The 25,806-nt window shown below is 45.0% G+C and overlaps 2 protein-coding genes across 2 annotated transcripts in view; both read right to left on the reverse strand.

The window, feature by feature from the left end:
• LOC138373271 (uncharacterized) overlaps positions 1–1,894 on the reverse strand; it is a 4,667-nt gene extending 2,773 nt beyond the window's left edge. The window contains exon 1 of the transcript XR_011231093.1: positions 1,799–1,894. The gene's annotated coding sequence lies outside the window, so the exon portion shown is untranslated. The remainder of the gene's footprint in view (positions 1–1,798) is intronic.
• LOC123754655 (exportin-7) overlaps positions 1–25,806 on the reverse strand; it is a 396,982-nt gene that overhangs the window by 157,193 nt on the left and 213,983 nt on the right.

Below are 25,806 nucleotides of genomic sequence, written 5' to 3' on the forward strand. Positions count from 1 at the left end.
CCGTTATTAGTATAATAGATCTCGTAATAATTTTGCAAAAATAATGGCATTTACTATTTTTAAAAGATTATTAGCAAATTTACACAAATGGTGCATTCGGAAGACAAACCAATTTTTCACTTTTGACAATTGAGCACCTGCTACATCCAGATTCTAGGGAGGAAAGGAGGACGATCTTACTGGATCCCATAGCCTCTCCGAGGCACAAACCTGGCTTTTACATAACCCCCCCCCCCCCTGCACCCGAGCTTTTTAAAATAGTAAATGCCACTATTTTGCAAAATTATTACGAGATCTATTATTCTAATAAGAGTTTGATAAAATACAAACCCTGGGGCCATAGAACGGCTATTTAATCCCCTTGAACGGACCTGTGCATGGGCCACTGAGGCATCGAAAAAAAACAGACCGGCTTGGGAAAAAAGCAAAATTGCCGGTCTATGGCCCAGCTGATGGCTGTGCATGAATGGCTAATGGCTGTTAGTTATGGAGCTAGGTTAGACTATGTATGTTTAAATCTCTGATTTAAACAGAGCCAGTGTTCAGTCAAATAACTGAATTTATCAAATCTTATCCTGTATAATATACAAGCTGATGTGAGATCCCTGTCTACAGGTGGACTGGATACTATTATCCAGTAGGCAGTCTACTGTATTTTATCAATAACCGTTATTAGTATAATAGATCTCGTAATAATTTTGCAAAAATAATGGCATTACTATTTTAAAAGATTATTAGCAAATTTACAGAAATGGTGCATTCGGAAGACAAAACCAATTTTTCACTTTTGACAATTGAGCACCTGCTACATCCAGATTCTAGGGAGGAAAGGAAGGACGATCTTACTGGATCCCATAGCCTCTCCGAGGCACAAACCAGGCTTTACATAACCCCCCCCCCTGCACCCGAGCTTTTTAAAATAGTAATGCTACTATTTTGCAAAATTATTACGAGATCTATTATTCTAATAAGAGTTTGATAAAAATACAAACCCTGGGGCCATAGAACGGCTATTTAATCCCTTGAACGGACCTGTGCATGGGCCACTGAGGCATCGAAAAAAAAACAGACCGGCTTGGGAAAAAAGCAAAATTGCCGGTCTATGGCCCAGCTGATGGCTGTGCATGAATGGCTAATGGCTGTTAGTTATGGAGCTAGGTTTGACTATGTATGTTTAAATCTCTGATTTAAACAGAGCCAGTGTTCAGTCAAATAACTGAATTTATCAAATCTTATCCTTGTATAATATACAAGCTGATGTGAGATCCCTGTCTACAGGTGGACTGGAACTATTATCCAGTAGGCAGTCTACTGTATTTATCAACCGTTATTAGTATAATAGATCTCGTAATAATTTTGCAAAAATAATGGCATTTACTATTTTTAAAAGATTATTAGCAAATTTACAGAAATGGTGCATTCGGAAGACAAAACCAATTTTTCACTTTTGACAATTGAGCACCTGCTACATCCAGATTCTAGGGAGGAAAGGAAGGACGATCTTACTGGATCCCATAGCCTCTCCGAGGCACAAACCAGGCTTTTACATAACCCCCCCCCCCCCCTGCACCCGAGCTTTTTAAAATAGTAAATGCTACTATTTTTGCAAAATTTTGCAAAATATATATATATATATATATATATTCTATATATATATAATATATATATATTATGTATTATATATATATATATCTATATATATATATTACTATATATCTATATATATTAGTCTATCTATATATATATATATATATCGGACAATTAGTAAAAAAAAAAAAAAAAAAATTAATTATTTTACCTTGTACCTAGATCCACCAGGCCTGTTGGTGCCTGTTTCAGTACTTCAGACATCTGGAAGGTCACATCCTCCTCCTCAACTTGTGGATGTGCGTTTGATAGATGATTCTGTAAAATAAGTTATTTATATAATAATAAATTCAGTATAACAATAATATTCTGTAAAATTAAACGTAATTTATACATCAATCAGATAAAACTCTCCATAGAATGGTGATTACACAACATATAAGGACAAAGTTTCAGAACAAAATATGCATTTTAGGAATAAGGTTTTGTACATGTAGGTAGCACATGAGAAAATAAGTGGACAGGTGATACAAGGTATATTTAACATGTTAATGACTTTGTTAAGGCTTTGCAAGAATGAAAAAAATATTAATAATATAATATCACCTACCAATTAATTGTACATCATTTATAAGTCAATTATTTGCATTATTATTATTCAATACTAATGATATAAAAATGCATTTTGTAATCTACTATTTATGCAAGTATTAAGCACAGGATCATGAAATAAACTGCAAAATACTGTAATGGATAAACCAATTAATTTTACATTTTCCTATAGCTAAGTCAGTCAGTTCTATTAGCAGCAGAGAACAATTATGCCCAACCTCTATTAAATGAAACAATCTTAAGAGCAAGTGATAGAAATATAATCATTTATGCTTAGGGATTATGGAATGGTTCCAAATATGAAAATATATCAAGTTTTTTTGGTTAAATTTTTTAACTTAAAATTTACATTTTTAAGTGAATTTTAAACTTTAAAAAAATTATTTAATTTTTGGTTACTTACTTAAATAACATTATATAGTTCTTGTTTTTGTAGAAATGCCAATTTCTTCTTTTGCCCTTCCAGACTGTATAGTGACCACAGGCCGTTTGTTCATATCTTCATTATTCTTCGAACTGTGGTTGCACAATCAGACCCACGTACACTGTTAAAAGCATCACCTAAAAGCAACAACAAAAATGTAGTACACTGACGAATTTTGAATATATATATATATAGTATATATATTATATATATATATATATATATATTATATATATATATATATATATATATATATATATATAATATATATATTATATATATATTAGTTGATTTTATACCCGCATTAGGTCAGGTGATAATACAATGAAGGTGATAATAAAGCCATTCACGAACTGCAGCCTAATAAAAAAAGGAGGTGGCATAGCAATATCTTACAAAGATACCTTCATCTGCAATAGTCTCATTAGTAATAGAGACGACTATTGTGAATATACCTTTGCCAAGTTCTCCAGTAAATCCCTTAAATCCTCCTTGACTATAAGTGCCATCTATAGATTTCCCAATACCGACATAGCTTCATTCTCAGATAACGTAAGGAATCTTATCATAAATAACAATCTCAACAAAAATCAAACCAACTTAGTGGTTTGTAATGGTGAACAAAACATGCAGATACTTATATATAACCTGTGAATAGAGTGTAATAACACCAAAACTATTTTGTTTATTGTTTTATGACCATAATAATTGAATCACTAATATGATTCACTAATATATAATCCTAATAATAATCACTAATATATAATCCATTGAGCATGCTGCATCTCTTTCAGTCTCTTTGCAATTTGAACAAGAGGGTTTTTAATTGATCGAACCATATTCTTAAAGTAAAGTAAATGAGATGTATTCCATATTTTGCAAAATATACGATGAAGGCACACAAACATTCATACCAAAACTGAAGGGCAGGATTTATGAGGAGAAATTAGAGGCATTAAATATTCCAAACTAGAAGACAGAAGGAAAAGAGGAGATATGATCACTACGTACAAAACAGTAACAGGAATTGATAAACTTGATAGGGAAGATTTCCCGAGACCTGGAATTTCAAGAACAAGAGGTTATAGATTTAAACGAACTAAACAAAGATGCCGAAGAAATGTAAGACAATTCACTTTTGCAAACAGAATGGTAAACGGTTGGAACATGTTAGGTGAGAAGGTGGTGGAGGCCAAATCCGTCAAAAGTTTCAAAGCATTATATGACAAAGAGTGCTGGGAAAATGGGACACCACGAGTGTAGCTTTCCATCCATCTGATTGATAACCCAAATGAATTTTTCATGGATATGATACCAACATCAAATCATAAATCAGATGTGATCCTATCCCCACTGGATTTTGAAGAAGCCATAGACAGTATGCCTATGCACTCTGCACCAGGCCCTGACTCTTGGAACTCTATATTCATCAAGAACTGTAAAAACGTTATCGCAGGCCCTTCACATTCTTGGAGACAAAGCCAAGATACTGGCATTGTCCCTGACATACTAAAAACCGCAGAGATAGCCACCGCCCCATAAAGGAGGAAATAAGGCAGAGGCAAAAAACTACAGACCGATAGCACTAACATCGCACATCATAAAAATCTTTGAGAGAATGCTAAGAAGTAAGATCACAAAATACATGGAATCACAAGCATCTCCATAACCCCAGACAACATGGTTTCAGAACAGGGCGCTCTTGCCTATCACAGTTGCTGGACCACTCTGACATGGCACTAGATGCCATGGAAGACAAACAAAACGCTTTGACAAAAAAAAGAGCCTTTGACAAATGTGACCATTGTGTTATTGCACATAAAATGCGTTCAAAAGGAATTACCGGAAAAATAGGCAGATGGATATACAACTTCCTGACTAATAGAACCCAATGTGTAGTAGTCAACAAAATAAAATCTGGACCATCAACCGTAAAGAGCTCAGTCCCCAAGCGTACTGTGCTTGCTCCAATACTTTTTCTCATCCTCATATCGGACATAGACAAGGACACAACCTATAGTACTTGATCATCCTTTGCAGATGACACTAGAATCTTCACGAGAGTAGGCACATAGAGGACACGGCAAACCTCCAATCAGATGTAAATCAGGTCTTTCTATGGGCTACAGAAAATAACATGGTGATTAACGAACATAAGTTTCAGCTCATGCGCTACGGAAAAAATAAAAAATTATAAAAACGGAAACCACTTACAAAACTCAGTCAAATCATAACATTGAACGGAAAAGCAACGTAAAGGATTTGGGTGTACTGATGTCAGAAGGCCTTACATTTAAAGAACACAATAAAGTAGCCGTCACAACTGCAAGAAAAATGACAGGATAGATAACAAGAACTTTTCACACTAGAGATGCTATACCGATGATGATAGTTTTCAAGACGCTAGTGCTCTCTAGAGTGGAATACTGCTGCATAATGAAAGCCCCTTTCAAAGCTGGAGAAATTACTGACCTATACTTATGCATTTATCTTCGGTTTAACACAACAGGCACCAGACACACGCTAGGCAGTTTATAATTTAGTTTACAGTTAATTTACTTTTCAACTTCCATCTCTTACATGAAGGATTTTTACTGTTTTTCATTTTTAAAACCTTATTAGTATCATTTATAGTTTAGTGTCAATTCACTTATAATACAATATATGGAATAATTTACTAAATTCATTTAACTATAATAAATTTAAATAAACATTTTTACCCCAGGATGAGTTTCAGTCACCCTACCCAAAAAATTAATGTTTCTTTATTACTAATCTTGTGAGAGGTAGCTTATTGTGCAGCCCATACTCATTCTGTGAGTGTTAGTTTATTGTGCACCCCATAGTCATCATGTCACCAAGCCTGCTGCAGCTGCACCTGAGGGGTGGTGTAGGGAACCATTAGTGTACTATTATGATTTGAGAGAGAGAATGCTCTGTGGACAGAGCATCAATATGGCTTAAGGCATTGAGCTTTGCCTCAAGATGAAGCTTGGGCTGATCTCTGATTTGCTTCTTGGGAGTCTTCATTTACGTGCACCCCATACTCAACCACTTTGTAGTAATTAATTGTGCAACCCATACTCATCCTGTTACCAGTAGTTTGTGCAACCCATACTTATCCTGTGATCCCTATCCCTCTACTTCAAGTCCCTCAAGGGGCGCACGAATTCAGTTTGGCATACTGCATCCTGCCTTCCCATCCCTAGCTACTGACCCATCACAATATTTTATTTTATTTTATTATATATATACAAGTAGGTACATTGGGGTTGTGAGAATACATTGAATAGTACAGTATTTACAATCTTGTAAAAGCCACTAGTATGCGCAGCGTTTCAGGCAGGTCCTTAATCTAACAGATAATTTTAAGTAGGTAATTTCTATCAGAATTGATAAATGATAATAAATACATTGTTTACATACATACATTACAAATACATACATATAAGCTCAAAAGCTTCATTGAAGGTTGTAACAGAACCCATGAGCACCACACCAGAAAAAAATACAGTTTTGATATTCCAAGAATACGACTTAATCAAACTAGAAATGCTCTACAAATCAAGGGACCCAGAATGTGGAATGATCTTCCCAACCATGTTAAAGACTGTACCTCTCTCAACCAGTTTAAGATAAAAACTAAACACTACCTAATAAATTCACTAACCTACCTTACCCCTCTATTGTCAACCCATGTCTGTTATTTTTTTTTTTTTTTTTTAATCAACACTGTTGTCAACCTATTGTATTTGTGCTGCTTTTTCAGTCATGTTCCCTCTTTTTTTTATCTTTATTTGTATTTGTTCTCAACACATTTTATTCTTTATGCTCAATTAGTATTAAGTTCTAGATATTAATGTTTTTCCTGCCCGAAACGCGTTGCGTAATAGTGGCTTTAGGCATTGTATGTACTAGCTCTATCTATATATCGATCCATTAATGTAACATTACTTGTATGTATGTACCTTACCTGAATAAACATATTTATTTATTTATTTATTTATTTATACAAGTTTAACTCTGGGGATATCAAAGAGATATTTATTTCTGGTGTGGTGATAATGGGTCCTATTACATCTGTCCAGGAAGAGTTTCAGAGCAGGATTTGCATTTAAGAACAGGGTTTTGTAAATGTAGTTGACACAAGAGAATTTATGGAGTGAGATTATGTTTAGCATGTTTAGGGAGTTAAACAAGGGGGCTGTGTGTTGTCTGAAAGCAGAATTTGATATTATTCTGATAGCAGATTTTTGCTGGGTGATGATGGACTTGAGGTGGTTTGCAGTGGTTGAACCCCATGCACAGATACCATAGTTGAGATAGGGATAAGATTAGTGTATAATATAGAGAGATGAGAGCAGGGTTAGGTACATAATATCTGATTTTGGAGAGTATACCAACTGTTTTAGAGACTTTCTTAGTTATGTATTGTATGTTGGGTACTGAAGTTGAGTCTCTTGTCTAAGAATAGACCAGAAACTTTCCATCATTGTTATTGCTAATGTTTACATTGTCATCTGAAGCTGAATTGCATTTGTAGATTGCTTCCAAATAAGATGTAGTAGGTCTTTTCTATGTTAAGTGTTAGTTTGTTGGTTGACATCCATAAGTGGACTTTTTTAGTTCATTATTAACAACATTACAGTATTTAGTGTATGTGGGTTGGGGTTGAGTAGATGAGTGTAGTATCATCAGCAACAATATAGGTTTCAGAATGTTAAGAACATATACATCCTGCCTTCCCATCCCTAGCTACGGACCCATCACAATATACATCCTGCCTTCCCATCCATAGCTACTGACCCATCACAATATACATCCTGCCTTCCCATCCCTAGCTACTGACCCATCACAATATACATGTAGTAGAGTGTTTTCTGTAGGCAATTTTTCTAATTATACAATCATATGTTGCCCTCAGCTCTCCTATTTCATACATACTTTTTTTCTTTTGCAAGGGAGTAATTACTACATCTACATTACAATCCTCCCATGGTGGTGTAAATTTTCTCTTGGGCACAGCAATACACTCTGAAATAACATCATACTTAATAACATTAGAACATAAGGTATTCATATATGCTCTTTTCTTCATCATACATTGTTCAGTACTTCCCACCTTTTGAACTGAGAGGACCAATTCATTAGCTCCCCCACCTCTCATTAATCTAATGGCAGGAAGCTACATTTATCTCTGCAATTCTATCCCCAATACTCTGCAGATTCAACTCCATCCTGATTTTCTCAATCATAGCATTCTTGGGCATCCTAAGATATTCTCATGGCTTCATTTTGTACCTGTGGGAGGTTGGTGCTAGGGGTTACTGTGGGAGGTGTACTGTGTGAGGTTGGTGTTGGGGTTACCTGTAGGAGGTGTACTGTGGGAGGTTGGTGCTGGGGTTACCTGTGGGAGGTGTACTGTGGGAGGTTGGTGGTTGTGTACTGTGGGAGGTTGGTGCTGGGGTTACCTGTGGGATGTGTACTGTGGGAGGTTGGTGTTGTGTACTGTGGGAGGTTGGTGCTTGGGGTTACCTGTGGGAGGTGTACTGTGGGAGGTTGGTGTTGTGTACTGTGGGAGGTTGGTGTTGGGGTTACCTGTGGGAGGTGTACTGTGGGAGGTTGGTGTTGTGTACTGTAGGAGGTTGGTGTTAGGGTATTCACCTAGTATATCTTGTTTCTGGGTGTACTAACTTAGTATATGTTGCGTGTGTGTGTATACTCACCTAGTCTCACCTAGAATATCTTGTGTGTAAGTACTCAACTAGTACTCACCTAGTATACCTTGTATGTGTGTATTCACCTAGTATATCTTGTTTTCTGGGTGTACTAACTTAGTATATGTTGCGTGTGTGTGTATACTCACCTAGTCTCACCTAGAATATCTTGTGTGTAAGTACTCAACTAGTACTCACCTAGTATACCTTGTATGTGTGTATTCACCTAGTATATCTTGTTTCTGGGTGTACTAACTTAGTATATGTTGCGTGTGTGTGTATACTCACCTAGTCTCACCTAGAATATCTTGTGTGTAAGTACTCAACTAGTACTCACCTAGTATACCTTGTATGTGTGTATTCACCTAGTATATCTTGTTTCTGGGTGTACTAACTTAGTATATGTTGCGTGTGTGTGTATACTCACCTAGTCTCACCTAGAATATCTTGTGTGTAAGTACTCAACTAGTACTCACCTAGTATACCTTGTATGTGTGTATTCACCTAGTATATCTTGTTTCTGGGTGTACTAACTTAGTATATGTTGCGTGTGTGTGTATACTCACCTAGTCTCACCTAGAATATCTTGTGTGTAAGTACTCAACTAGTACTCACCTAGTATACCTTGTATGTGTGTATTCACCTAGTATATCTTGTTTCTGGGTGTACTAACTTAGTATATGTTGCGTGTGTGTGTATACTCACCTAGTCTCACCTAGAATATCTTGTGTGTAAGTACTCAACTAGTACTCACCTAGTATACCTTGTATGTGTGTATTCACCTAGTATATCTTGTTTCTGGGTGTACTAACTTAGTATATGTTGCGTGTGTGTGTATACTCACCTAGTCTCACCTAGAATATCTTGTGTGTAAGTACTCAACTAGTACTCACCTAGTATACCTTGTATGTGTGTATTCACCTAGTATATCTTGTTTCTGGGTGTACTAACTTAGTATATGTTGCGTGTGTGTGTATACTCACCTAGTCTCACCTAGAATATCTTGTGTGTAAGTACTCAACTAGTACTCACCTAGTATACCTTGTATGTGTGTATTCACCTAGTATATCTTGTTTCTGGGTGTACTAACTTAGTATATGTTGTGTGTGTGTGTATACTCACCTAGTCTCACCTAGAATATCTTGTGTGTAAGTACTCAACTAGTACTCACCTAGTATACCTTGTATGTGTGTATTCACCTAGTATATCTTGTTTCTGGGTGTACTAAACTTAGTATATGTTGCGTGTGTGTGTATACTCACCTAGTCTCACCTAGAATATCTTGTGTGTAAGTACTCAACTAGTACTCACCTAGTATACCTTGTATGTATGTATTCACCTAGTATATCTTGTTTCTGGGTGTACTAACTTAGTATATGTTGCGTGTGTGTGGTATACTCACCTAGTCTCACCTAGAATATCTTGTGTGTAAGTACTCAACTAGTACTCACCTAGTATACCTTGTATGTGTGTATTCACCTAGTATATCTTGTTTTCTGGGTGTACTAACTTGTTGGAGGGAGGGAAATGTAGTTGGTGGACCTGTGGTCAGGGTGGCTCCAGAGGTAGGGTGTCAAATTTCAGTGTTTATGGCAGGGTAAGGGAATGGTCGTCGTTGGTCTTGTGATTCAATATTTTCTTGTTGTCGCTAAGTTACACTTTTTCAGGTCTATATAGTACAATGGCCAGTCCTCATGTACCTAGTAATTATGTACCTTAAATTATGTACGTAAATTATGTAATTATGTTCATGTACCTAGTAGCTAGTAGTTATAGTGTCAGTTGGGGGTTAATGGGCCAGGCCGAGTGTGCCTGTGCCCCACAAATATCACCCTTATTGCTGACTAGTTGGTATAACGGCTTTTCCCAAACCTCTCTCTCGCCAGAATTATACTGACATGTGAATATCTTTGGCAGTTGATGAATCCTAAATATAAATAATAAATAAATAAATGTTTATTTAGGTAAGGTACATCCATACAAGAAATTTTTTACAAAGATTGGTGGACTTATAGATAGATTCATACATTGCATAACTGCATGGCATAACTGGCAATCCCCTCACAGTGTTCAAGTGAGAACTGGATAAGCACCTCCAAAGGATACCCAAGTATGCCAAGTATGCTGCCCTGAGGAACACTAATGTTGATGGGTAGGGTGGGAGAAATTGAATTATTCACAGAAACATACTGGAGCCTGTCAGTGAGGTACGTAGGATTTGAGGTATTGCAGGGGATACAAGACACTGATCACTGGTCTCCCATTTGGTCCTCATTGCTTTATCTTACTATTATTGAATGTCAATAACCGTATTATGCAATTTCAATTTCTTCTATTGCTTTCTTTATTATGCACCCCATACCCATCCCGTGGGCCGTGGTGTAAAGGATTACAGAGGCACATAATCGGTTCAGGACCGGAACCCTCTAGTTCGTTTAGCTAAGCAAATAACAATGTTTGACGCTAGTTACAAAATTATTAATGTTGTATACACATGTACACACACACTCATACATACATATATATATATATATATATATATATATATATATATATATATATATATATATATATATATATATTATATATATATATATATATATATATGTATTATATATATATATATATATATATATATATATATATATATATATATATATATATATATATATATATACTCCAACACGTCATATGACGTGATGCGCAGTTGACTGGAACAACGTCTACCACGTCATATGAAAAGATGCGCGCTTTAAGGGTTAATATACAGTACAGTTATAGAATTCAATATTATGTGACTATTGTCTTATGTGAAACAAATATTATCTTAAAAATCTGTCATAATTTTTCATTCATGTACGTGTATATTCAGATTAATTTGTTAAGGCTTTTACCAACTTATCCAAAATATCTTATGAGGACATAATTGAAAAAAAATAGTTGTGACAATCATGATAATGGTGTGTTCTGTATTTTCATTAATTTGTTATCATTATCCCGTTTCCCACTTCATTGTGTGTAGAGGCTTTGGTTCGAAGATAAAAATGGGATTAATATAGCAAAAGTAAGCTTTAAATATTTAGAATAAAATAGGTTATGCTTTGCCATTGGTGGGAAGATGGGATCCCAGTTCTATTCCTCCACCCAATTAATGGAGGGGATACAACGATGATTGTACTCGGTAGGGGCTTCTAGTTGGGGTCTTAGTTTCTGCTTAGTCAGTGTCGGCTGTGCTCACCAAGCTATACACCCCTATTATCAGGGAGGCAGTGGCTACATTCTTTGCCACCTGACTTGCCATTGTTGGCTCAGTCTCTGGATCCGGCATTGGCCTAGTTGCTGGATTCGGAATCGGCCCTTGCTCTAATCTCTGCTTCTCCTTTATCTCCCAATCTGTTTCTGGAGGATGTCATTGCTGAATTCTCGTCATCAGCAGCATCTGCATGTTTGTCTATCTTACCTAGATTATACCTGGATGGGGTTCTGGGAGTACTACTACTCCCTGGCCAGGCTTGACATGTAAGACCTTGGTCCAACAGGCTATTGCTATGGGTGGCCCACAGGCCCACATTTCCACCACAGCCTGGTTGGTCCTTCCTGTGGTGGATGATGAATCTCCTTGGTGTTTGGGTTGGTTGTTCTCAGTCTTTGAGGCAGTTTGGTAGAGCTGGGGTGGTGCCTGTTGATCAAGGTAGGCCATCTGTGGAGCTAGATGCTGAGTCGCATTCACTTCCCTCAGTGGTTCCTACTTTGGTTGGCACTGTGTTTGTTAATTTCGAAAGACGGGCTTACAGGATTTGCACTAGCTCGCCTACAAGTGGAGTGGGCAGTTAGCTCGGTTTGCCAACACCTGGTCCAAGTGTTGGCAGACCAATTCATGGACTCTTCTGGTCATTTCTTCGGCCAGTGGTGGAGTTGTTTGGTCTTTCCTCTTTTTGGAGAGTTTGGGCTCTGTGTGCAGACTTCCTCTCCTCGTCTTTCTTGGTTATTTCGGAGCGGGTGGCTTTGGGCAGGTCCAAATAACTGCATCTCTTTGTTGGGTCTTTTGCCGCTGCCTGGTCCCGAAACGGGACTCACTGGACCTCTAGTTCACCCTCGACCTCTTCAGATTGAACCAGTTCATACCTTGCCCCATCTTTTAAATGACTACTTTGTTCCAGATCCATCTCATGCTTGAGGTGGGTGGTTGGATGATCTCCCTGGATTTCCAGGATGTGTAATAGCATATTCCTATTCATTTGGGGTTCAGGGATTAAGCTCTTGTTAGGAGGCACCAGACCTACTGCATTCAGGTTCTTCAGTTCGAGCTCAGGTCATGGTGGTCTATCTTCTTTCGCTTAGTGTTTTGGTTCTGGCTTACTTTGGCAGCTGGCTGGTGTTGACTCTCAGTTGGTCCACATTTCTGCTAGCCAGGGGGCTGGCTCGTTCCCAGCTCACTGGGTTCATGTTCCTGGTGAACAGGCAGAAGTTCCAGTTGGTTCCATCTCATTTCTGTGGGGAGCCCTTCGGCTCCCCCGAGCTTATCCAGGCTGATATGCTAATGTCAGACTTTGGCATCAGTCATGTGTATGGAGTTCTGAGGGGCCTACCAGGGACCACGAGCCAGAACCTGGCCCCCTCAGAGAGGCATAGGGAGCAATGGCCTATAGAAACCCCCATGTGGTTGGAAGCATTCTGTGTCTGCCATCGACTGGTCAGGCACCCAGAACAAGCTGAAACAGCAGTGCTGTGAGCTCATGCTGTGTGCGCCAGCCTTGGTGGTTCACTCAGTACTGAGGCCCTAACACCCGGGAATGTTGCCCACGATTTTTTTTTAAATGGTGTCTGTTTACAAGAGCTCTGATGAAGGTGAGGTGAAACCCGTGTATCCGCAGACCGTTTAAATATTGTGTAGTACTCCTACACATCATATGATGTGATGTGCAATTTTGGGGTAAGTTACTCAACACATCATATGATGTGTTATGCAGTTTAAGGGTCAAGTCATTCTCAGGTGACTCGGTGGTTGCTTGAGCAGCTGTGGCAGGATCCTCAACTTGCAATCATTGTACAGTATCCACTCAATTTCACAGCCTCCTATTTACTGATTTGTCTCTAATAACGACCGGTTTGGGAGACCATTATCTGGAGCCTCATATACCGGTCTGGCGTTCAATAGAACCGTAGGTCGGTATTGGGTTTGTTTTGGCATCAGGGGGGACCTCACATGGTAAGCAGGCCGCCGACCTCTATAGTCCACTCTCTCACCCCTCACTATAACTCTACCCAAACCCTCACTTCCAGTCTCCCCCCCCCCCCCCCCACCTCTCCCAAGAGACCCTTCTAGAAGGCTGCTCAGTAGATTGCCAGCCAGAGAGCCTGGAGAATCTCCATCTAATTCAATAAAGCTTTCTTGAAGCAAGTACTTGTATAACTTTTTTATTATCCTAACAATATTACTAAACAAAATCTGTAACCAAAAATATATATGATGTACATCCAGAATTTAAGAAACAAATCTGGCTAAGGGGGTCGAGTGTATTAGGCTTATCAGAGTAAGCCCGTCCTTTCCCACCGCCCTCTACATCCCATACACACACTGCTTCACTGGTCACATAGTTCAACTCAATACCCATCCCTCCCTCCCTCCCTCCCATCCATCAATCCATCCATCCATCCATCCATCCCATCCCTCCCTCCCTCCCTCCCTCCCTCCCTCCCTCCATCCATCCATCCATCCCTCCCTCCCCTCCCTCCCTCCCTCCCCTCCCTCCCTCCCTCCCTCCCTCCCTCCCTCCCTCCCTCCCTCCCTCCCTCCCATCCATCCCTCCCATCCATCCCTCTATCTCTCCCGCCATCCCTCCATCCATCCCGCTATCCATGCCTTCCTCTATCCATCCCTCCCTCCATCCATCCATCCATCCATCCCCTCCCTCCCTCCCTCCCTCCCTCCCCTCCCTCTGTCCATCCCTACCTCCATCCATCCCTCTGTCCATCCCTCTCCTTGGGATTTGGTTGTCTTTTCCGTTCATGTTCGTGGAGTCCCCAACTTCCTCGCTGATGGTCTGTCACTGTTACCATTTCCTCGGAGTAAACCATCAATGCCACCTCCTTCCTGTGGCTTTAAGTGACATTTGGGTGACCAGACAGGGACCTCTTCATCTTGGCGTTGTGTGATCACCTTCCTGTGTACTTGGAGCCGCTTCTTTATTGTGAGGCCCTTGCATTGCACATCTTTTGGTTGGACTGGTTGAGGTGGGGGGGGGGGAGGTTTGTACCTCTTCTACCCGGTCTGGCTGTTGCTTTGGGTCATGACGCGATTGGAGTCCTACAGGTGGAGATTGATCTTTCTGGCTCCTTGATTTCTGGCCCAGCCTTGGTTTCAGGGACTGCTTGCTTGGTTTCCAAACCTAGGCATTTTTCAGCTTCTGCTTCTGTAATTACCTAAGTGTAATTACCTAAGTGTAATTACCTAAGTGTAATTACCTAAGTGTAGTTACAGGATGAGAGCTACGCTCGTGGTGTCCCGTCAGAGAGTTGGCATGCTTCACTCGTTCAACCTTCTCATTTGCTCTATGCGTCTGGTATTTTATCTTGGGAGAGACCCTTCAGCTCCCCAGAGCTTATCCAGGCTAATATGCTAATGTCAGACTTTGGCATCAGTCATGTGTATGGAGTTCTGAGCGCCTACCGGGGACCACGAGCCAGAACCTGGCCCCCCTCAGAGAGGCAAGGGGAGCAATGGGCCTATAGAAACCCCCGTGTGGTTGGAAGCATTCTATGTCTGCCATCGACCGAATCAGGCACCTAAAAAGGTAAGCGCCCCAAAACAAACCCTTATTCTGGTTAAAATTTGCTACCAAACTCCGAACTAGCGGATAGAACTCCCCAAACCGAAACAAACTAACTAGCATGATGTCACACATCACCGTGCCGTTGTCTGTGCAGCTTCTCCCTTCCCCGGGAGGGGGAAGGGGGGGGGGGGGCCTGACCCCTGCACCAGCTATCCACCTCTCGGTTCCTGTGGATGATGCTAGGGGCAGAGGTTGTGTGCTCTGGCTCCAGTGATTGTTTCCAGAACTGTGCCTTGTGTGTGGTGTCTGTCTTCCAGGGGTGCGAGAGCCAGGAGTCTTTTTTCAGTACTTGGGCTGCATGCACCTAGGTTTCCCTTCCCTAGATGCCCTCTGAGTACTGACTTTGGGGTTTGGGGCTTGGGGGCCACCTTCCACAAGTTCCTTGGGTTCTGCTTCTGCTAGGCTGTTTTACTGCTCGTTTTTTTTCGGTCACCCTTTGGGTGCTTGGGGGTTTTATCTCCCTTGTTTACCTTAAGGTAAGAGGCAGTTTGCAATGGTACTGTGCAAGCTTGTTTTCACCATTCATGGTGCTACATAGCCTTCCCGGTTTGATGCCTTCTTTTGATAATTACTTCACCATTCATGGTGGCCGACTCTGTTCCTCTAGGGTACGCTGTCCTTTTGCAAGGGTTTTATTGTTATTTTTGTTGATTTGCCTTCGTAGGGGGTCTGCCTTGGTGGTTGTCCCATAAGTGCCTGTCCTGAGTACTGTTGTCTTTTCAGGTGGTGACCCCAGATAGGTCCCCATGAGTGTACACATCCTGGGAGTTCAGCTATTAGAGAGTTATTTGGAAGACTTGGGCTCCGGTTAGCAGTATCCTGCCTGTGATTTCCTGAGCGTGAGTTCTGTCTCAGGACCCTGGAAAACTTCACCGGGGCGCGCGGGTCTGATGGATGTGACCCCCGAGTTCCCCCTCGTCTTGTGCGAGTTCGAGGTTGCTCAGTCCCCTTGTCTCAGGGTGACCCTCACGGTTTTTGCCTCCGTCACGCTGCCTGTTGGGTCGGTGACACTTTCGACGCGGAGTCCTGTGAGTTTTGTTACTTGCTAGTGACTCAGTTTACCCAATCAAATGATGATCATATGCAGGTACAGGCAGCACTGACGTTGCATGCTTGCTTTAGGTTGTTGCAACGTGCTCGGTTGGTTGCTCACCCAGATGCCCCGAGGCAGCCTTGTTTTGCTTATAGAGACCCGGACATGGGAGTGATAGTTACTTTGGCCTTGGTTCAGTCTGCATCCCCCTCATCCTTCCCCTGCTGTGGTTTGTTCTGGGAACGGGCAGACTTGGGGGCCTTGGGCTCCGTTGTACCCTGTCTGGGTTTTTCTACCCTCTGAGCAGAGCTTACTGTTACAAGGAGTGCAGTTCTTCCCCCCCCCCCCCCTCTGCGTACGAATTTGATTTGGTGTCTGCCTCTCCTCGGGTTCGGTTCCGTTTCTTCCCCGGGTGCGTCGGTTCTGTCTTTCCAGAGGTTTTCAGCTTGCCGCATCCAACCTTCTGGGGTGCGGGCAGCCCTTGCAGCAAAACTTCTGCTCGACCCAGATTATGCCTCTGTTATGGATCCGTCTTTATTCAGGTTTGGGACTTCGTTCCCTTTCTGAGTCCGCTATGAGGTTCCTGGCTAGCAGACTGTCCTGTGTTTGCTTTGGAGGCTTGGCATTCCTTCTGCCATTCCCGCACGCTTAAGTGGTGCAAGGCTTCGACGGTGGTTCAGGTTTTCCTGGGGGCGACCTTGAGCACCTCACTGAGTGCTTGTTTGCCCCTGCCCTTTCCCGGGATGTTGGCGTTTTGCAGCTCAATGTGCAGGTTCCTTCCCTTTTGGCTGCGCAGGTGGCGGAGGACTTGCACGCTCGTGGCCTCTTGGCTTTGGCCTTGCATTTCTTTTCCCTTCTGGAGCTGTCTTCGGACTGGGTTGAGGAGGATGTGGAGACATTGGGGACCGTTCCTGGGTCTGATGCCCTGGGCTCGGCGGCTCGCTCGTCATCTGCCTTGTTGAAGCTGTTTGCGCCGATCCTGCAGGATGCAGTTTAACGGTTTTATGCTTCCAGGCTCGCATGTCGGCAGGCGGTGATTGCCTCCTCCTTGGAATCTGCATGGGCCCTGGCTCTTATTGATGTCTTCGCCTTTTTGTCCTCTGCTGTTTGCTGATTCTGCCATGGTGCAGTATTTGCAGGCTTCTTCAGCTAGTTTTCATCCTATATCTGACTTGTTGGTTCTCCAGGGGCCCCTGGGGATTGGGTTTTCCCAGAAGGGTTGTGCCAGGGCTTGCAGTTCCTCTTGTTGGGGGTAAGCTGCTGGTGCCAGTTTTGGGGCCGGCCCCGTCTTCTGACCCACCTTCGTCTGGTCGGCGCAGTGCTCACTCTGTGCGAGGTTCGAGATCTTGTGAGGGGAGCCAGCCCTTTCATGGTTCGCCCCATTGACAGGGCGATGGGGGGAGAAGCTTGCGCTGTTCGCTCACGCCTGGTGCCACGATTTGTGGGCGCTTTGGGTTGTTTCCGTCGGCCTGCGGTGGCATTGGGTGGTCCCCTCCTCTTTCAAGGGGTTTCGGGCTGGCGGGGCAGGCCTCATCCCATGCGCTCTGTCGGGTCATCCTTGAGTGGGTTCGCTTGGGCGTGGTCAAAACGACGACATCCCTCAGATGGGTTTCCCGTCTGTTCCCAGTACCGAAACGGAGCTGTGCGGATCTGCAGTTCAATGCTGGACTTGTCCCGTCTGTACCCCCTGAGTTCATTGCCCCTCCTTCCGAATGACCACGCTGTCCCAGGTTTGATTCCTGCTGGTACCGGGCGCTTGGATGGTGTCCCTGGACCTCCGGGACGCTTATTGGCATGTCCTGATTCATCCGGGGTTCAGGGACTGGCTCGGTTTTGTTGTGGGGTTTCAGAGTTACCGTTTTCATTGTTTCCCTTTCGGGTTGAACCTGGCACCTCGTGTGTTCACATGCCTTACCTGGGGCGTTGTGGCCCGTTTGCATCCTTTAGATATGTTTCGGGTGTTGGCCTACCTCAACGACTGGCTGGTTTGGGCTCCCAGCCAGTCCTCTTGTCTGCTAGCCAGGGATTTGGTTCTTTCTCAGCTCACCGGGTTCAGGTTCTTGGTGAACTGGAGGAAGTCCCATCTGGTTCCCTCCCAGGTTCGGACCTGTCAGGGCCTTGTGTGGGACTCTCGGACCGATTCCTTGTCTCTTCCTCCGGAGTCTTCCTTCGGCTGCGGACCCGCATGCACCTGTTTCTGGGGATCACCCGGCGGTTACTCGATGGTCTGTGCAGAAGTCTGAACTTTGCAATGATGGTCTACCTGCTGGGTTTGGTTTGGTTTCGTTGGCTGTTCTGGTTCCTCCGGGGGACATCCCTTCCGCCTCTCTTGCGATCGCTGGGTTTGGCCCCTAAGGGCCTTGCGTCCAGTGTTGCGTCGCCGGCTTCCTTTTCAGGATTTTCGGAGTTCAGTGCCTTGGCGCCTGCCCGAGCCCTCACTCGATGTGTTCACAGACACGTTGTCTCTCGGCTGGGTCTTTCTGACCAGTGCTCACCAGGCTGGCCTGGGGCGGTGGAGTCCGTCCTTTCGTCGGGCCCACAGTATGGTGTGGGAGTTCGCTGTGGTGTGTTTTGGTCTTTGGAATGTTGGGGTCACCCGCGGAGCGACGATCAGGCTCCATTCGGACTGCTCCCCGGGGGTTCATTGCCTGAACCGAGGGAGTTTGATGCGGTCCTTGGCTCTTTGGTGCTAGTTCCTTTGAGTGACTTGTCTGCTGAGTTCTCGGGGTTTGGCTCTCCTGGCGGTTCATGTTCATGGAGTGTAAATCTTGGCGGACGGCCTGTCTCATTTCATTACCCTGTCCATGTAATGGACAGGCAACACCGATTCATTCCGTTGGCTCCGCCAGACGTTCGGGCGCCCAGAAGTGGATGAAGTGGCTGCGTCGGTGTGGTTGCGGCGTATGTGGTGTTGTATGTGGCGCCCTTCCCCGACTGCGAGGCCGTCAGGATCTATGTCTTTCGGCAGGACTGGTAGAGGTGGGGGGGTTCCTGTACCTCTTTCCCCCGGTTCAGCTGTTGCTCCAGGTCCTGATTTGCTTTGAGACTTACCAGGGGAGAGTAGTCCTCTTGGCCTGTGGTGGCTGGCTCAGCCGTGGTTTCAGGTTCTGCTTGCTCGGTGTCCGAACCCGGAGGTTTTCCCGCGGCTTCCGCCTCTGTCAGCAGATTGGACCGGTGCGTCACGATGCTGGTTCGATCTTCTCCTCGAGTCTTCGCATATGGTATTTTTACTCGAGTTTATCATCATCTCTATTGTGATCAGGTGGCTTCTTTGTTGGTGTCACACCTGTGGGCTTCGTATTGGCGGCAGTATGAAGTTTCCTGGCAGTCCTTCATTTCTTTTTGACTCTTCGTTGTTGTACTTCCCTTTCAGTTCGGGTGGTTTTTGTCCTTTCTCTCTTGGTTGTTCCAGGACTGTCGCCAAATACTGTTGCCTGTTATCGTGTGGCGTTGGCGGAGCCACTCCAGCTTGCTTTAGGTATTGATGTTACTTCTGTGCCGTTTCGCAAGCTGTCTCGTGTGCTGTTTCACCTCCGGCCTGCTCATGCTCCACCTGAGCCATCCTAGTCATTGGACAGAGTGCTCTCCTATCTTCTCCTCGGTTTGTGATGGCCCCTTCGGTTCAGAATTGCTTCTCGAAGGCTCTTTTCCTGTTGGCATTGGCCTCTGGGGGTCGGGTGAAGGAGCTTCATGCTCTCCTCTGGCACAGAGGTTTTTGCTCATTTGGTTGTGGTGATCGGTTCGTTCGTCTGCAGCCGTCTACTGTTCTGGCGAAGAATGAGATATCTGCTTTCCCGAGGGGTCCTTGGGTTGTTGATGCTTGGTTGGTCAGTTCCGGGGTGAATCATGTTTTGTGTCCCATTTCGGCCCTCCGCTGTTATTTGCGTGCCACGGCTTCAGTGTCCGGGGAAGCGCTTTGGGTTGATCCGGTTTCCCCTTCTTCCCTGTTCGTGGCTACGGGTCTCTCAGGTCATCCGCATGGTTATTCAGTCTAGCTAGCTTGAGGTCTATCCCAGTGTCTATGACGTTCGTAAGTTCGCTGCCCTTGCTGCCGTTTTGGGGAACATATCCTAGGCTGTCATTTGAGCACGGGGTTTTTGGCGGTCGAACTGGGTCTTGACTGTACGCTACCTCATGAATGTTCCTGTGCCTAGTTGGCCTTGTGTCGTTTTGGGTCGGGCGTTGCAGCCAGTTGTCTCGTCTTCGGGTTGAGGAGTGAGCAGTGACCTCCTCCTGAGTAAGTCCCTCTGTTTTTCATCTGTGGGTAGTTATCTCCGAGTATCCGAAGGGAGCTCTTCCCAGAAAACCAGCGTTGAATGTAATGAAACGCCATTTCTGGGTGAGACTTGGAGGCTTCCCGGCAACCCTCCCTCCCTCCGGTCGGCATTTTTTGGCATGTTTTGACATCCAGCCTCAGAACTGAGAGGTGGATAGCTGGCTCCCCCCTTTCCCCACCCAGGGAGGGGGGAGCTGCGCAGACAGCGGCGCGGTGACATGTGACGTTATGCTAGTTAGCTCGTTTCTGTTTAGGGAGTTCTATCCACTAGTTAGGCGTTTGGTAGCAATTTTAATCAGAATAGGGGTTTGTTTTGAGGAGGTTACCTTTCTGGGTGCCTGACCCGGTCGATGGCAGACATAGAATGCTTCCAACCACACGGGGGCTTCTATAGGCCATTGCTCCCCCTTGCCTCTCTGAGGGGGCCCGGTACTGGCCATGGTCCCCGGTAGGGCTAAGAACTCCATACACATGACTGATGCCAAAGTATGACATTAGCATATCAGCCTGGATAGCTCCGGGGAGCCTCCGGGTCTCACCCAGAAAATGGCATTTCATTACATTCAACGCTGGTTTATGCGTATTTATCACCATCTTTGTGGTAATCGAGTGGCTCATTGATGGTGTCCCACTTGTGGTCATCCTTGAGGTGGCAGTTCAGGTATATGGTTTTCTGGCAGTTGTTTTGCCACTTCCTTTCTTTTTGTCACTATTCTTTGGTGTCTGAGCTAGTGTTCTCCTTTCCTGATCTGCATCTTATGTCAAATACTGTTGTCTTGTGTTATGCAGCATTGGAGGAGCTGCTGCAGCTTGCATTTAGGGTTAATAATGCCTCAGCTCCTTTTTGCAAGCTGTCTCGTGTGTTGTCTCACGTCCAACCTCCATGCACTGCCTGAGCCTGCTTGGTCTCTTCACCGTGTTTGTTTTCCTTCCTTTCTTCCTTTTGCATTGTTTCCCTTCTTTTGCTTGGTTTATGATGTCCCCTTCAGTCCGGGATTGTTTCTTGAAGGCTTTGTGTTTAGTTTCTCTTGCTTCTTGTTGTCGGATGGGTGAAATTCATGCTCTTATTCGACGCTGTGGGCTATTGTTTATTTGGCCTTGATGGGCAGTTTGTTCATCTGCAGCCTTTTTCTGTCGAAGAATGAATCTGTTGGGTTCCGAAAGGGTTTGGCCGATTGTTAGTGCGTAGTTAGTTCGGATGGGGTTCATCCTGTGTTGTGCTCAGTGGCAGCTTTTCGCTTCTATCTTTGTGCCACCGGTTCTACCTTGGTAGATTCCTTGTGGGATGATCCTATCACCTTGATCTCTTATTCCTGTATTTCTCTGGTTGGCCACATAGTTAAGGAAGTTCTTTAGGGGGTTTCCCAGGTTATGGTCCATTTGAATCCAGCAAAGGTTTGTTTTGTGTCGCTGATTTTTTTGGGTGCCTTTTCCAGTAGGTGGCATGAATGAATAAGCAAACCATCACATACTATTGCTCTCTGCACCTCTGTGAGGAGGCCAGGCTCTACCACTGGTCCCCAGTATGCCTGTAAAACTCTGCACCTGATGGGATCTAGTAGGATGACACTATCAGAGATAGCTTCAGGGTTCCACTGGGACTCACCCAGAAATGGAAGTTTCATTACATTCAACACTGGTTTTGTTGTAAAATTCTCAAATTACTGTGTTACATTTTAATTATGTTCTCATTACAGTGTTACGAACCTGAAGTATTGGAGCCATTGTGCTAAAATATTGACACACACCTTGACTCTACTGTCAGACCTGTCCAACAGTTATAACAGTGCCTGTAAACTTGTTAAAATTGAGGAAGTGCAATTCATGCTCCTTAACCACACGGTGAGTTTCATTAGCTAGTTACAAACTTTATATTTTAGTGATGCAGTGAAATTAAAAAAAAAAAAGTAAAAGCTTTGCTAATTTGATTTCAAATCTATTTTGAAATTACTGTATGTATATAAAAATTTTTGTCTTGTATATATATCATACTTAACACTTTAGTCCGGGCATGACGCAGCATTGCGTCATCCGTTTACTGTCGGTAATCACGGGCATGACACAATGCTGCGTCGTCCACTAAAATAATTGCCAAAAATCAGGTTTTTATCCGATTTTTGGGGGACTGTTTGGTAACTGTCAACAAGCCGAATGCAATCTATGACTACAATACAAACATGAAAGGTGTTGATCACTTTGACCAAATGATCAAATATTATCACTTCATAAGGAACACTCCCAAATGGACGAAGAAAATGACCTTCTATTTTGTACAAATGGCCCCCTCCCCGCTCAGCTCGTTGTCGCCGTCTGGGGGCTTAGTGGGCGGCTGCCGGAGTGTGATGCTCCTTGGGACAGTCCTCTGTCCTTTTCTAGCCTTGTGCTCCTGCTGCCGTCCTCTCCAATTCTGCTGGGCATCTTTTCCTTTTCCTTCTGTTTCGTTTTTCTCCCCCCTCTTCTCCTATCTGCTTGCCGTTTCCTGCCGACCTTTTGCTCGTTCTGGTTCTTCCCTTGGACTTCTTCTACTTTGACGCCCGGGTGCTTGAGGAGGCATACTCTTGCACCCGTAGAACTGCAGTACCCGACGTCGAGAGCGAGGGGAACCTTTTATTGTCAATCCCCACTTCGTCACTGAACCCGATCTCGACGGACTGTCGGTTTCTTAAGGTGGCGTTTGTGGGGCGTATACTCACGACGCACCCCTAGGAGGCCCCGACAAGATCGGCGATAGCTTCTTGTTGGGTGTCCTGCCTCTAATTGTGGCTCCATGGTGGGTGTGGGGGCACATTCGTGAGTGAATTCGTAATTTCGTCAAGATGATAACCCCTGTTTCGGCTGCTTCTGGCTTACCTTTTCAGGCTCGTGGGGTGGGCGACCAAGCCCCCGAGTCGGTCCGTATTGGAAGACCGGGCTCTGTAGCCTCCGCTGCATTGGGCCCCGACCTTGCTCCTCCTTTGGCCTCTCTGACTCCTTCCCCTGGCTCCCCTCCCTCCTCTGTGGTTGGGTCGAGCCCCAAGCCCCCAGTGGTGACTACCTCGTCCCCTGGCGCGGCTCCTTCTCTAGTTGTAACTACTGCGCCTTTTAACCCCTATCTCTCTGGGGGTTCTCACCGCCGTTCTCGTCACGGCCGCCCTCGCTCGATTCCTTCCAGTTCTGCTACCTATCAAGCCTTGTTTGGTCCCGCTTCGTGGGCCAAATATTTTGATCTCCTCCCTCTTGATTCTGCGCCTCCTGACGATTTCTCCCTTCATCGACATCTCATTGATTCCGTGGATGCCTCCATTACTTTTAACCCCACTCGTCTCGGTACGCGTGTCGTTGCTGCTCCTTCTCAGGATGCTGCTTCCCGCTTGGCTGCCTTATCCTGCCTTGGCGAGACCCCCGTTCGGGTCTCGAAGAACGTTCAGTTGAATGCCAGTGTTGGCACTATTTTGCTCCCGCCCCATGTTGCGACCGGTGTTCGGGACCTACGCGACTGCCACGACGATATTCGACATATCCTCGCTGCCCAGGGCCATTCTATTCTCCAGGTGGACACGTTTACTCGTCCCCCTCGTGGTAGTCGCCGTCAACCCCTCCGGGTTGTGAAGATTACCTTTGATGGTAGGACCCTTCCACCCTCTGTCATTCTTGCTGGTGCCAGGTGCTCTGTCCAGGAGTACATTCCTTCTCCTCGGCTCTGCAACAAGTGCTGGAGGTTTGGGCATGGTGCCCTCCGCTGCTCCGGGACTGTCTCTCTCTGTCCTTTGTGTGGTGGCGAAGGTCACTCTAAGTCGGAGTGCGCTTCTCCCCAGGCTCGGTGCCTCAACTGCGGATGAGGCCCATCCTACCTTCTCCCATGCGTGTGTCCATTACAAGCTTGAGGCAGCCGTCCTCAAGTTGAAGCACCGGGAGCGTTTATCTTTTCCTGAGGCGAGGCGCCAGGTTCGCCGGCTCCCGCCTTATGCTAATATCTCTTATGCTCGCGTGTTGCGCTCTTCCTCTCCTCGTCCTTCCCGCCTTCCTCAGACTCACAACCGTTTCCAGGCCTTGGACCCTGATGCGCCCACTGCCCCCTCCTCTGTCCCTTTGGGTTCTCTCCCGAAGGATCCTCCTCCTGGTCCTCTGTCTGGGGTTCCCCTTCCTTCTACCCGGTCTGTCGTGTCTTCTGTGTCTCCTTCCTCGTCCCCCTCCGATCCTCCTTCCCATCCTCTTCCTCCATCTATCGGCTCTCCCCGCCGCCTGTCGGTGCGGGCGGATGTCCATCGCTCTCCTAACGGCCGTCGTGTGTGCTCTCGTTCGGCTTCTCCTGTTGAGACACTGGACTCCGTTGCCCGGTACGTAGTTGCTGGGACACCGGTCTCTTTACGTCAGAAGCGTAAGCCTGGCTCCTCTCCTTCCTCTTCCCCGGCGGGTAAGAAGGCTTCGCTTTCTTCCTCAGCTCCTCCTTCTGGCTCTGTTGCTCCTTCCACTCCCGTTTCAGTGCTTGCGCCCCCTGTTCCTGCTATGGAGGTTTCTTTGGCCCCTGCTTCCCTTTCGGTTGCTGCTCTTGCTGGGGTGCGCTCCTCTCTTTCTACTCCCCCTCTTCCTGCTGCTGTCCTTGACTGCTCCTCTCCGTTGTCTCCTCCTCCTCCTTCTCCTCCTCCTCCTCCTCCTCCGGACCCTGCCCGCCCACCTCTGATCTGTTCTCCCGTTTCCTTCCCTCCGTCTTTGCTCAGTTTACCCATGCCCCCTAACCCTGACTTTGCTGACCCTGATCCCGACCCTGATATTCTTTAACGTGCTCTGTTGGTCTTTCGCCTTTGTTTCTTCCTTGTTCTCTGTTTTTGTCCTTTCTCTTCTCGTCGTTGTCCATTCTTCAATGGAACGTTCGAGGTTATTACGCCAATTTCCTCGAACTCCAACTTCTGGTTTCGCGGTTTTCGCCCCTTTGTGTCTGTCTCCAGGAGCCGATGCTTGGTGCTCGTCCTGGTCGTTTTCGTGGCTATTCCTTTCTCTCCCCCCCCCCCCAGCCATTGCTGGGGCTTCTAATTCTTCTGCTCTCTTGATTCGGGCTGATGTTCCCTTTGTTCCTTTACTTTTTCCTTCGCCTCTCCATTGTTCTGCTGCTCGTATCTTTGTGGGGAAATGGTACACAGTTTGTTCCATTTATCTCCCCCCGAGTGTCCCGCTCTCTCTTCCTGATTTGAAACACCTCCTAGACTCCTTGCCGGAGCCTGTGCTCCTGCTGGGTGACTTCAATTGTCGTCATTCTCTTTGGGGTGACGTTCTGACGAATACCCGGGGTCGCCTCCTTGAGCCGTTTCTCTCTCTCTTCTGAATTCTGGTGAGCCCACTCATTTGGA

Source organism: Procambarus clarkii, chromosome 41, assembly GCF_040958095.1.
Source record: "Procambarus clarkii isolate CNS0578487 chromosome 41, FALCON_Pclarkii_2.0, whole genome shotgun sequence".
Classification (NCBI taxonomy): domain Eukaryota; kingdom Metazoa; phylum Arthropoda; class Malacostraca; order Decapoda; family Cambaridae; genus Procambarus; species Procambarus clarkii.